Source organism: Mchenga conophoros, linkage group LG7 (assembly GCF_057382185.1).
Source record: "Mchenga conophoros isolate Kocher_MC1m ecotype Shallow Benthic linkage group LG7, M_conophoros_male_GT1.1, whole genome shotgun sequence".
Lineage (NCBI taxonomy): Eukaryota > Metazoa > Chordata > Actinopteri > Cichliformes > Cichlidae > Mchenga > Mchenga conophoros.
The window spans coordinates 8,665,066-8,675,245 of NC_140532.1; positions in this window are offsets into that span (position 1 = coordinate 8,665,066).

Consider the following 10,180-nt stretch of genomic DNA (forward strand, 5'->3'; position numbering starts at 1 on the left):
ATTAGTGACTGTGGTGCTGAATCCCTCAAGCTAGGGTTGCAAGTTTCAGTAAGCAGGAGATGGAGACGGACGGAGAGAGAAAGAGAGATGTTTGTTTCAGGACCATGGAGAGCACTTGCCTCTGTGGCACAAACACATCATATTCTCCAGAGCTGTAGGCAATCAAGTGGAGAGAAGTATGAATGGATCTGGGATGAGATAAAATGGTAAAGCACTATTAAAAAAGAGGACAAAGAGAGAGGTTCGCTCTGTTACTCTGTTGCTGCAGGACGCTAACCTTTCAGACTGTTGTTTTGACCTTTTAACCAAACTGGTGACGCAGACTGCCCCAGTTGGTAGATGACCTTACTTTGATGGAATTACCACTGAGGATAATGGTCCCTCTCCACAAAACAATACAGTAAATGAAACAAGGACCGTGCTATCAAATAAACCAGAGTCCTGCATGTAACATAATTGCTATGAGAAAATATCAGATGATTTATTGTGGTTGTCCCATCCAGACTTTGAGCACAACCACAGAACATTTGAAATTCTGAGTATCATCACAGATGTATTTTTGTTTGTTTGTTTGTTGTTATTTTTACAGTAATATCTTTGAAAACTGCATTGGTAAGGACATAAGCGCCACCTCTACTATTTCTTCATTTGTCAAGAACACAAATCAATATCATTGTCTGTCTGTCTGTCTGTCTGTCTGCAGTTGGGTGTGTTTGTTTCCTGTCTCCTATAAGCCAATTTCTCCGGTTTCCAAGAAACTCTGGCATGTCTTATTATCTTGAGTAATTTTAAATATTAAAAAATATATATATACGGTGGTAGGTATGGATCATTTCATCTTTCATCTTTTACAGCAATAACAAATTTCCTCAAAAAGCAGATCTTAAAGAGGATGTGTAGGCTAATGCTAATTTTCAGCATCATAATTTTATCCTTGGCCTCAACTAGAGCAGCTATGCATGAGTTACAGATCAAAATAATCCTTCTTGCTTGTACAGTGGAGTTTAGTGCACCTGAAACAAGTCATTTGAGTTCCCATCTCATTCCCTTTAAGCTAACTTGTTTCTTATTAGCTGCCACTGAGAAACAGAAAGTTTGAACAGCAGGTAGGTGAGACTTTGGTTTTCACTGAGTTGCGTGGCTGAGATGACCATACTAGGGATATCTTCACTCTGAATGAATAAATTATAGTTAAGATAGAAAAAAATGGTGAAACAAAGCCTTTAGAGCTCTCTGATAAATGTTTGGCTCATATGGATAGTTAGAAAAAGACACAAGTAAAAGCGTGAAATATAAACATTTATCCATTTTTATTATTTTTATTAATTTCAACAAAAAAAAAGTAACTTTTTTTGTCATTAATTTTGACAATATTTAATCTTTATTTTAAATTTTTTTTATTTTTTCAGTATGACCTGAATACAAGCAGAGACATTATATTAATGATACTTACAGGAAATTATTATTTGTAACTATAGCTGCATATTTTTAAACAGTGCATTGATTTTTCTGATTTGAAAAAACTGATGAAGACTCAAACATTCAATTCAATTTTATTTATATAGCATCACAAGAACAGTTGCCTCAAGGCACTTTAATTTTGTAAGTAAAAGCCCTGGAACAATACAGTGAAAACAGAGAATCATGTAGAAGGAAAAACTCCCTTTTAACAGGAAGAAATCTCCAGCAGAACCAGTCTTAGGGAGGACAGCCATCTGCTGCGACCGTTTGGGGTTAGGTGAGGTAGACAGGACAAAGACATGTTGTGGAAGAGAGACAGAAGTAAAAAATAACTAATAATCAAAAGCAGAGCAGTGTATAAACACAGTGAGTGAAAAAGGTGGCATTTAATGTAATTTACATTGAAAAAAATTTGAGCTATCATCAAATGCTAACTTGACAATATCAACTAATGATTAGAAACTACATGTAGTTGAAAACAGCTGATAGACATTTATTGAAAAGCTGGACTTGGAGAACAATACATAAGAAGACAACACTTTCACACATGTGCAGCTCAAAAACGTAAACGAACACACCAGATCTCAACAGGGAAAAAAATAATGCTCTATACTGATATGGAGTGGTTGATGTGAATGTGTTTGTAAAGACTTGGCACATTTACATACGCTTGGAACATTGTTCTGTTGGGGCATCTTGGACTAGAACTGGGCTAACTTTAGCTACGTGTTCATCTGTTTTTAACTAAGAGGATCTAACGTTCAGTCCTGAGAAAAACTAAGCACCCCCAAGTACATGGTAGAACTGCCTTAAGCACTAATGACTTGAATTAGTGGTTTTCTGGATGACTTTATTAGCCTCTCCAATCACAGTGGAGGAATTTTGGTCCACTCTTCTTTGCACTTCAGTTCACTGAGGTTTATGCACAGCGCATCGTTCCAATGAGGTGAATTTATTGTGACGTCAACTCATGGAGCAGTTGTGTCACTTTATTAAAATGGAGACAATAGGGAGGTATTGATCTTTTCCCCTAACACTGGGCAAAACTATCCTGGCGTGTGGTTAATTTGGACCTGAAACACAGACTTGAACTCAACCTTAATAAACAGGAAATGAACCTTTGTTTGGGTGCAGCAGAAAATCCAACAGGCAGCTGAAAACGTATTCCATACATTTTTTTTTTAAAAAGTGGGAAGGGGGTTTAAACAGAGCACAAAGAAAACAGCAACAATATGACACAATAAGTACTGAAGCCTTAAATACATGCATGAGGTAATCAAGGGAAGCAGACACAGGTGGGAAAGAAGACAGAGATGAAACTAATTAACACATCAATGCCTGTACATACACATTAAATAAAAATAAATTAATAAATAGAAATATTGGTGTATTTTACTGTATATAGTAACCATTTGTACATATTCCAGTATTCTTGTTTGTCTGTGTCTTCATTCAAAAGCCCAATATTCTTTCATGAAGTATACATGTATGAAAGGAGGACAGAAAGAAACCATAGTGGATCTGCTGCTTTAGGGTATATGATATATATTATTACGTAACAGCATGTGTGATAAAAGCTACATACATTGTCCTCTCGCTCTCCCTTCTCTTGCCAGTTCCCAAACTTCTAAAAATGTGAACCTTGCTATGAACCACTCATGCATGCAGTGAAAGAACAGAAAACAATGAGGCTCCTCTCTCTCCTCGCCTCCTCACAATATGATGAAAAGCTCTGAGACAGCAGGGAAACGAGGTCATCTACTTGGAGCCCCAGCAGCTATTTGAATGGAGAAGGGTCACACACAATACCATGCATTTCCTACTGCATTCCGCTCATAGCAAAGATGCAGAACGTATGTTTTAAAAGTCGAACGGACTCGTGATCTGCCTCGTGTGCTAATAGCATAATGTTCATCATGATCCGCGGACATTTACTGTAAGTCTTCACCAAGCCCCGAGCAAATCGTGACTTTCTAATCTCCTCTGCTGATTCATTAAAGAAAGGCTATAATTCATCAGTGCGTTTGGGCACAGTTGAGATTTGGGCCACTTGGATTATTGTCAAGCGCTGGCACTGATATGACCTGTACATAAATTAGTGCTGGATTGCATATCTTGTTCTTTACCATCAGCTAATGGGACAGACAAACAGCTACACACAAGATGTCCTAAAACAAATAAATGCTTCATGAATTTAGGAGCTCTTCCCTGTCTCCTCAAAGTACGATCAGATCCCTCAAACACGTGCCCATGATTATTTTGTGTGAGACTAGAAAAGAAACAAAACAACAGCAATATGTAATATTTAGAATCACACGTGTCATTCGGTTTTACCGCAGAGATTTCTCTTCTGGCTATAGAATTTTTTGGGGGTCACGATGGAGGAGCATGTGACTCTTATTGTACAAAAGCCTTTTATTGTTTCTTGTTTCTTGTTTGAGAATTCTGGAAATATCTTCTGAAGGCTTTGCACTGTGACACTGTTATTGTAGCAAGAGAAGCAGAAACTTCTCAGATAAATATCAGTTCAGAACTTCCAACGTGTCAGCAGCATGTAAACACAGAATATATCAAATGAATGATGGGAATATTCTGGCTCCATGCTCACGGCTGCTGTTGACTTATTCCAACATTAAAGTCTGTCACTGTCCTGTTGTTGAGATTTGGTTTCTGCTTTGATTTTATTCTTGTATTCTTGTGTTCCCTGTGGTTTACTTCCCGCTATCTTGTCATCATGTGCTTTTGTCCTCCATTTTCCTGTGTCTTTGTCAACTTATGTGTCTTGTTCTTGTTTTACTCCCCTCATCATATCCGCTGGCCTCCTTAAACCTTTGTTATTTCTCAAATTTGTGCCTCCCATGTCTGCTTTGGCCTCCTGCCTGTGAACTGGAAAGGAAACTTTCATATTTGAGGATGTGTCAGTTCCTAAAATGCATCAAGAGGACAGAGGAGTGACGAGGCTTGCCAGAGGAGCTGTAATTGAGGATGCATAGGTGTATCCTTTGTAGAAGTGTTTTTACCTTCAACGTGTAGAAGAGGTCCTGTACAAATCCCATATTTTATTCACATTAGAAAATACGAAACATACCAAATGTTTAAAAGGAGAAAATGTACAATTTTAAGAAAAAATACGGTGCCTGTGAATTTGATGGTGTAAACACGACTCAAAGCTGCTGACAGGGCCATGTTTACCACTGTGTATGTGCATCCCCTCTTCTTTTAGCCTGTAAACATCTGGGCACTGAGGAGACCAGCTGCTGGACTTCTGGGAGAGGAATGCGGTCCTATTTTTGTGTGATGTAGGATAATAACTGTCAACAGTCCTGGATCTTCTTTGTCGTGTTTTTTTATTTCAGGATGGCCCAAGTGTTATCAGTTGGTAAAAGGTCTTGACTCCAGGCAGGTCAGGTTCTAATAGCTCCAGTAGGCAGTTTAGCATTTTCTTGCTGAAATATGCAAGGCCTGAAAAAGACACTGTCTGAATGAGACTGTAATTTGATCCAAAACCTGTATATACCTTTCAGGCACCAATGGTGCCTTTCCAGGTGTGTAAATTGCCAGTTCCATGGCCACTAATACACCCCCATGTCATCAGAGATGCAGGCTTTGAGCTAAGCACTGATAAAAGGCGGATGGTCTCTCTACTCTTTAGTTTAGAGGACACAGCATCCACGTTTTCTAAAAACATATTTAAAATTATGATTCATATGACCAAAGAACAATTTCCACATTGCCTCAGTCCATTATAAATGAACTTTGGCCCAAAGAAGACAGCAGTGTTTCTGGATCAAGTTCACATATTGCTTCTTCATTATATGACAGAGGCTTAAACTGTATTTGTAGATGGCACGGTGAACTTTGTTCAAATACAGTGATTTCTGGAACAATCAAAGGCATCCAATATTGATTTGGGGTTTTAACCCTTGCACACGCATTTTCTGAAATGTTTGACATTAGTATGTACTGCAGATAATGAGATAATTCATTAAGGAGCATTATTTGGAAATTCTTTGAGGGTTGGTGAACATCTACCCATCTTTTCTTCTGAAAAACTCTTTCTCTCTAACAGAAACTCTTTCTATAACCAGTCATCTTACTGACCTGTTGCCATTATAACACAATTAGCTGCAGAATCTTCCTCCAATTGTTTCTTTTTTGTATCACCTACCTGTCCAGTCTTTTGTTGCCACGCCTCAACTTTTGTTTTGTTGCTGTCATCAAATATCAAAATGAGCTGATATTTTTCATTGGGTCGTAAAGAAAATCTCAGTTTAAACATTTGATGTTTCCTTTGTTCTACTGTGAATAAAATGGGTTTATGAGACTTGTAAATCGTTGTATTATTTCCATTTTAAACAGTGTTCTAATGTTTTTGTAATTGGTGTTGTGGATGCTCAACTTCATCATCAAACGTTCTCCCATTTGTTGTGTGTGTATGTGTGACAAACAACTTTCTAAGTGATCCTGAGTAATCTTCATAAAAACACAGATGAAAGTTTTTCTTTCTATTTAAACACTCACCAGTTCTGAGCTCCTGCTGATGAGTTGTTTCTTGACTCTGGTGCCACCTGGAGGGCTGATTGTGGAGGGCCAGCAACTCCTGGTTCTGCCCCCTCTGCCTTCTTGATCTGCAGATGACTATCATGTAGAAGTGGGTGAACCATGCTTCACCTTTTAATAATAATAATAATAATAGATTGCATTTGTATAGCGCTTTTTGAGACCCTTAAAGCACTTTACAATTCCACTATTCATTCACTCTCACACACTGGTGGAGGCAAGCTACAGTTGTAGCCACAGCTGCCCTGGGGCAGACTGACAGAAGCGAGGCTGCCATATTGCGCCATTGGCCCCTCTGGCCATCACCAGTACGCGGTAGGTGAAGTGTCTTGCCCAAGGACACAACGACCGAGACTGTCCGAGCCGGGGCTCGAACTGGCAACCTTCTGATGATAAGGTGAACTGCCAACTCTTGAGCCACGATTGCCCCAAATTGTCAGCAAAGTCATAACACACAGAGCAAAACCAGAAATATTTGAACATTTAAGTTTGTTATGGTGTCTTGGGTTTGTGATTGAAACTTTCACAAAACTAATTCACGACTTCCTCCTATTCTGTGGCACAATTATGGGGTTAATAATGTGGTTAGCAAGAGGTGAGGGTCTTTCTTTGGTTGTGTGTGTGCGGGGGGGTTGTACCACCACATGCAGATTTATGACTGCCAATGAAAAGCTTGTGGTGTTTACATAATACCAATGCAATCCGATGTTGTCACCAGTACATTAGGTAGTTAGTGATTATTTTGCCATTTATTCTTGATATTTAAGGCTCTTTGTGCAAAAACACAGAAACCCATTTAACACATATACGCATGCAAACACAATAATAGTCTCCCTCAGAGTCCCTGATCTCTATGGAGCAAAGTGAACGTGCTGACACGCTCACTTTGCACTCAGTTTAAAAAGTTCAAAGACTTCCTGTTTCTCGCGAGTTACACTGACAGGAAGAAAAAACATGCCACACCCTCCTCTGAGAGCCTGACATATGTTTTCTGACGATTATTAAAACCGGGGGGTTTTCCTGTTGATTTTTGCACATTGTACATGCAAAAGGGGAATCTTTCCATGATTACTTAGTGTAGACTGAAAAAATGATGGTGCTAGTTTGCATGACATAGCCATCTCCCAAGGAAATCACATGTAAATTGAGGATATGAATTCTAACCACATCTGTACCCTGTCCCATCCTGTGTATAAACAAAATGATTACGCGTACAATGGTTCACGAAAGGTCGAGCTGACATTAGGAGAGCAGGATTTTGATTTCATCGCCCTCCGTATTCACAGGTCTATGCGTGTTTCAAATTATTAAATTCAAAATAATGACCCATAAAATAAACTCCTAAACACGACTAAAATCCTGTTTTCATACTCTACTTTTTTCCCCTTTTTTTTTAGCTGCACAGATTTCAGGTGCTTTGGTCACAACACTCATTTGAATTCTTGGATGTGGTCATTGGGAGAGGTCAACCACAGGGTGTAGCCCTCATTTGTGGACCTAAGCTTATCCGTTCACCACCTGACAGCCGCACAAGAGGCCTGACGGTGTCCCAATGATTGTCCCATTGTCCCAATAATTTCTAACTTATTTATGGCGAAATCAAATCGCATTCACAATTCAAATGCTGGTTATTCAGAAATACTTCAGACTGTCATCGACTGTCTCCGCCTTTATCACCTGTAAGACCTATAGAAACTAGTAGGAGGAATTCATATATTGTGTTTTTAGGTTTTTGAAATGTTGTTTTTATGTTGGAAGAAAAGACTGTAGTCTTTATAAATAGATTTGACATTTTTCACTGTAGACCTTTTTCATTTTGACATGCAGAGTAGGGAAGGCTCACGTGTGATAATTCAATTTGATTAAGCGTCCTAAAGGGCCATGACCATAAACCACGATGCACAAATCCAGGACCTACCCACGAGTAATATACCTGTGGGTTCCCTATCATGACCAGTCAAAATATGAAAATGATCTCTAAGGAATACAACGGATAATAGAAATTATATGGACAAAAGTTTATGAAAGGCAAAAATCTATATGTGAAATACTCAAAATGAGCAAACTTTTCTACATTAAAAGCATGTCACAGCTTTTTTTCTCACAAGCTTCATATGCAAACATGTTACTGAATGTCCAGAACTCACGAACAGAGGCTTGCAATGCAAAACAGCCCCGACATCACAGGCAAAGTGTGAATTATTCTGCGCTCTCACACACACAAACACTTCTACGTTGCATAGTTCCACAAAACAAACAAGTGCCACCTAATTGCAGCTGATTTGCCTAAATTATCATGTGATTTTCAGACACTACAGATGTTTGCAACATACCAGAAAAACTCTCCAGCTTCTCTTTTTTAAGACCTGACATGAAATCAAGAGCTTTTCTGTCAGCAGTGTAAATGCATGAATTCATTTCTAAGAACATATTTCACTTCATAATACAACGTGAAGTTCTTTGTGTTAGTAAATTAGTATTTGCTAGTTTCATTTGATAGTAATTCAAATTAAGAAATGTTATTGTAAGCATGCTATCAAATTCGTGCAAAGATATTGTGGATGTCACACTCAGAGGACGTTTATTTATAAGTTGTTTATCCTTGCTCATGAAAAATGCACAAAGTCATGGGAGAGTCTGTTATCAACAGTCAGGTCACAGATGAGTGTGACCTCACTAAGAGTGCATCCAAATGTCTGCAAACTCTACATTGCACCTACTCTGGATCCTAGCAACATGACCAACATGCCTCAAGAACACTGCATGAATGAAGAGCAGCTGCTTGAACATTACCGAGATACTCGTCATACAGAGTCCTCGTGGCATACAATATGCAGAAATGTTAAGATTTATCTAGCAAAACATGTTTCCTAACCAAATTTTAGTCGTTATTTTGACATTTTTTAACTGAAATATTTGCACTCTATTTGCAATAAAAATGGTTGAGCTACAGCTGGTATAAAAAAATTTACATACACTCATCATAGGCATGAATTTCATGGTAATTTGGAGCTATTTGTAATCTTTAAACAGTTACTTTTCCAGCGTGGAATGATTGTAGAAGAGACATCTTTAATGACTTCAAAAAAACAAGAAGTGAAATTTGAGTTTTCCCTAATCCACATGGTCAAAAATACACAAACAGGCTAATATAATTCCATACACTTTAGATCTGGATGAATGTCCTTTAGCGTTTGCATCTTGCACCAAACACGATCAACAAGCTTCTGCCATAATCCTAGATGGCTATTTGATCATTCCTCTGCTACCAGAATTGGTAGAATTCATTTAAACTGGTTTGTTTCTTTGCACATACCACACTTTTAGCCTACTTTATCCATTCCAAAACCAGTTTTTTGTGTGCATTTGGGACAGGGGCGTAACTTCCAGGGGGGTTATGACACCCCCCTGGAAACCCCCCCCCCCCCCCCCCCCCCAATAGTCAGACCCAACCAATATAACCCCCCCAATAAAATTATGAATTATCTTGCATAAATGGGCTGCTGATTTGCTTTCTAGTTGCGTGTTTAATCATCAGATCTCACCAAGCAGGAGCAGCTTCCCCCCACCCCACCCCACCATACACTGATGGTTTGGGAACACTGTCCTCTTGCAACTCCCATTTGTGTCTGAGTTTTAATCCCCGAATGTTGATTTGAGGTAAATTTGAAGAACTAAGATGTAGTCGTCCTTCTTTGTTAGGCCATTTAAGTGCATTGTACTAGTACCACTGGCAGCGAAACAACCCCAGAATACAATGCTACCACCATCATGCTTGAAAGATGCCACAGTGTTCTTAGGTTTGCAAAGCTCACCTTTACTTCTCTGAACATGCATCATTGTGGCCAAATAGCTCAATACTTGTCTAACTAACCATAGTACTTTTGCCCAGAAGGAATTTGGCTTGTCCGTGTGGGCAACTGCACATGTTAGTTAAACTTTAAGGTTCTGATTTTGGAGCAGGGGTTTCTCTCAGTTCACAGTGATGTAAAACTTGCTTCGCTGTGACCAGTGACCCTGGTTTTGCAGCAGTCTCCAGTTCATGGCAGGCTTGAGACATGGTGGTTCCTAAGTTGTACTTGAACATCCTAACCCATTTCCTCTCATGTGAGGGTGACAGTTTGTCTTTTTCCAGACTTTGGCAAAGTGGTAACACATC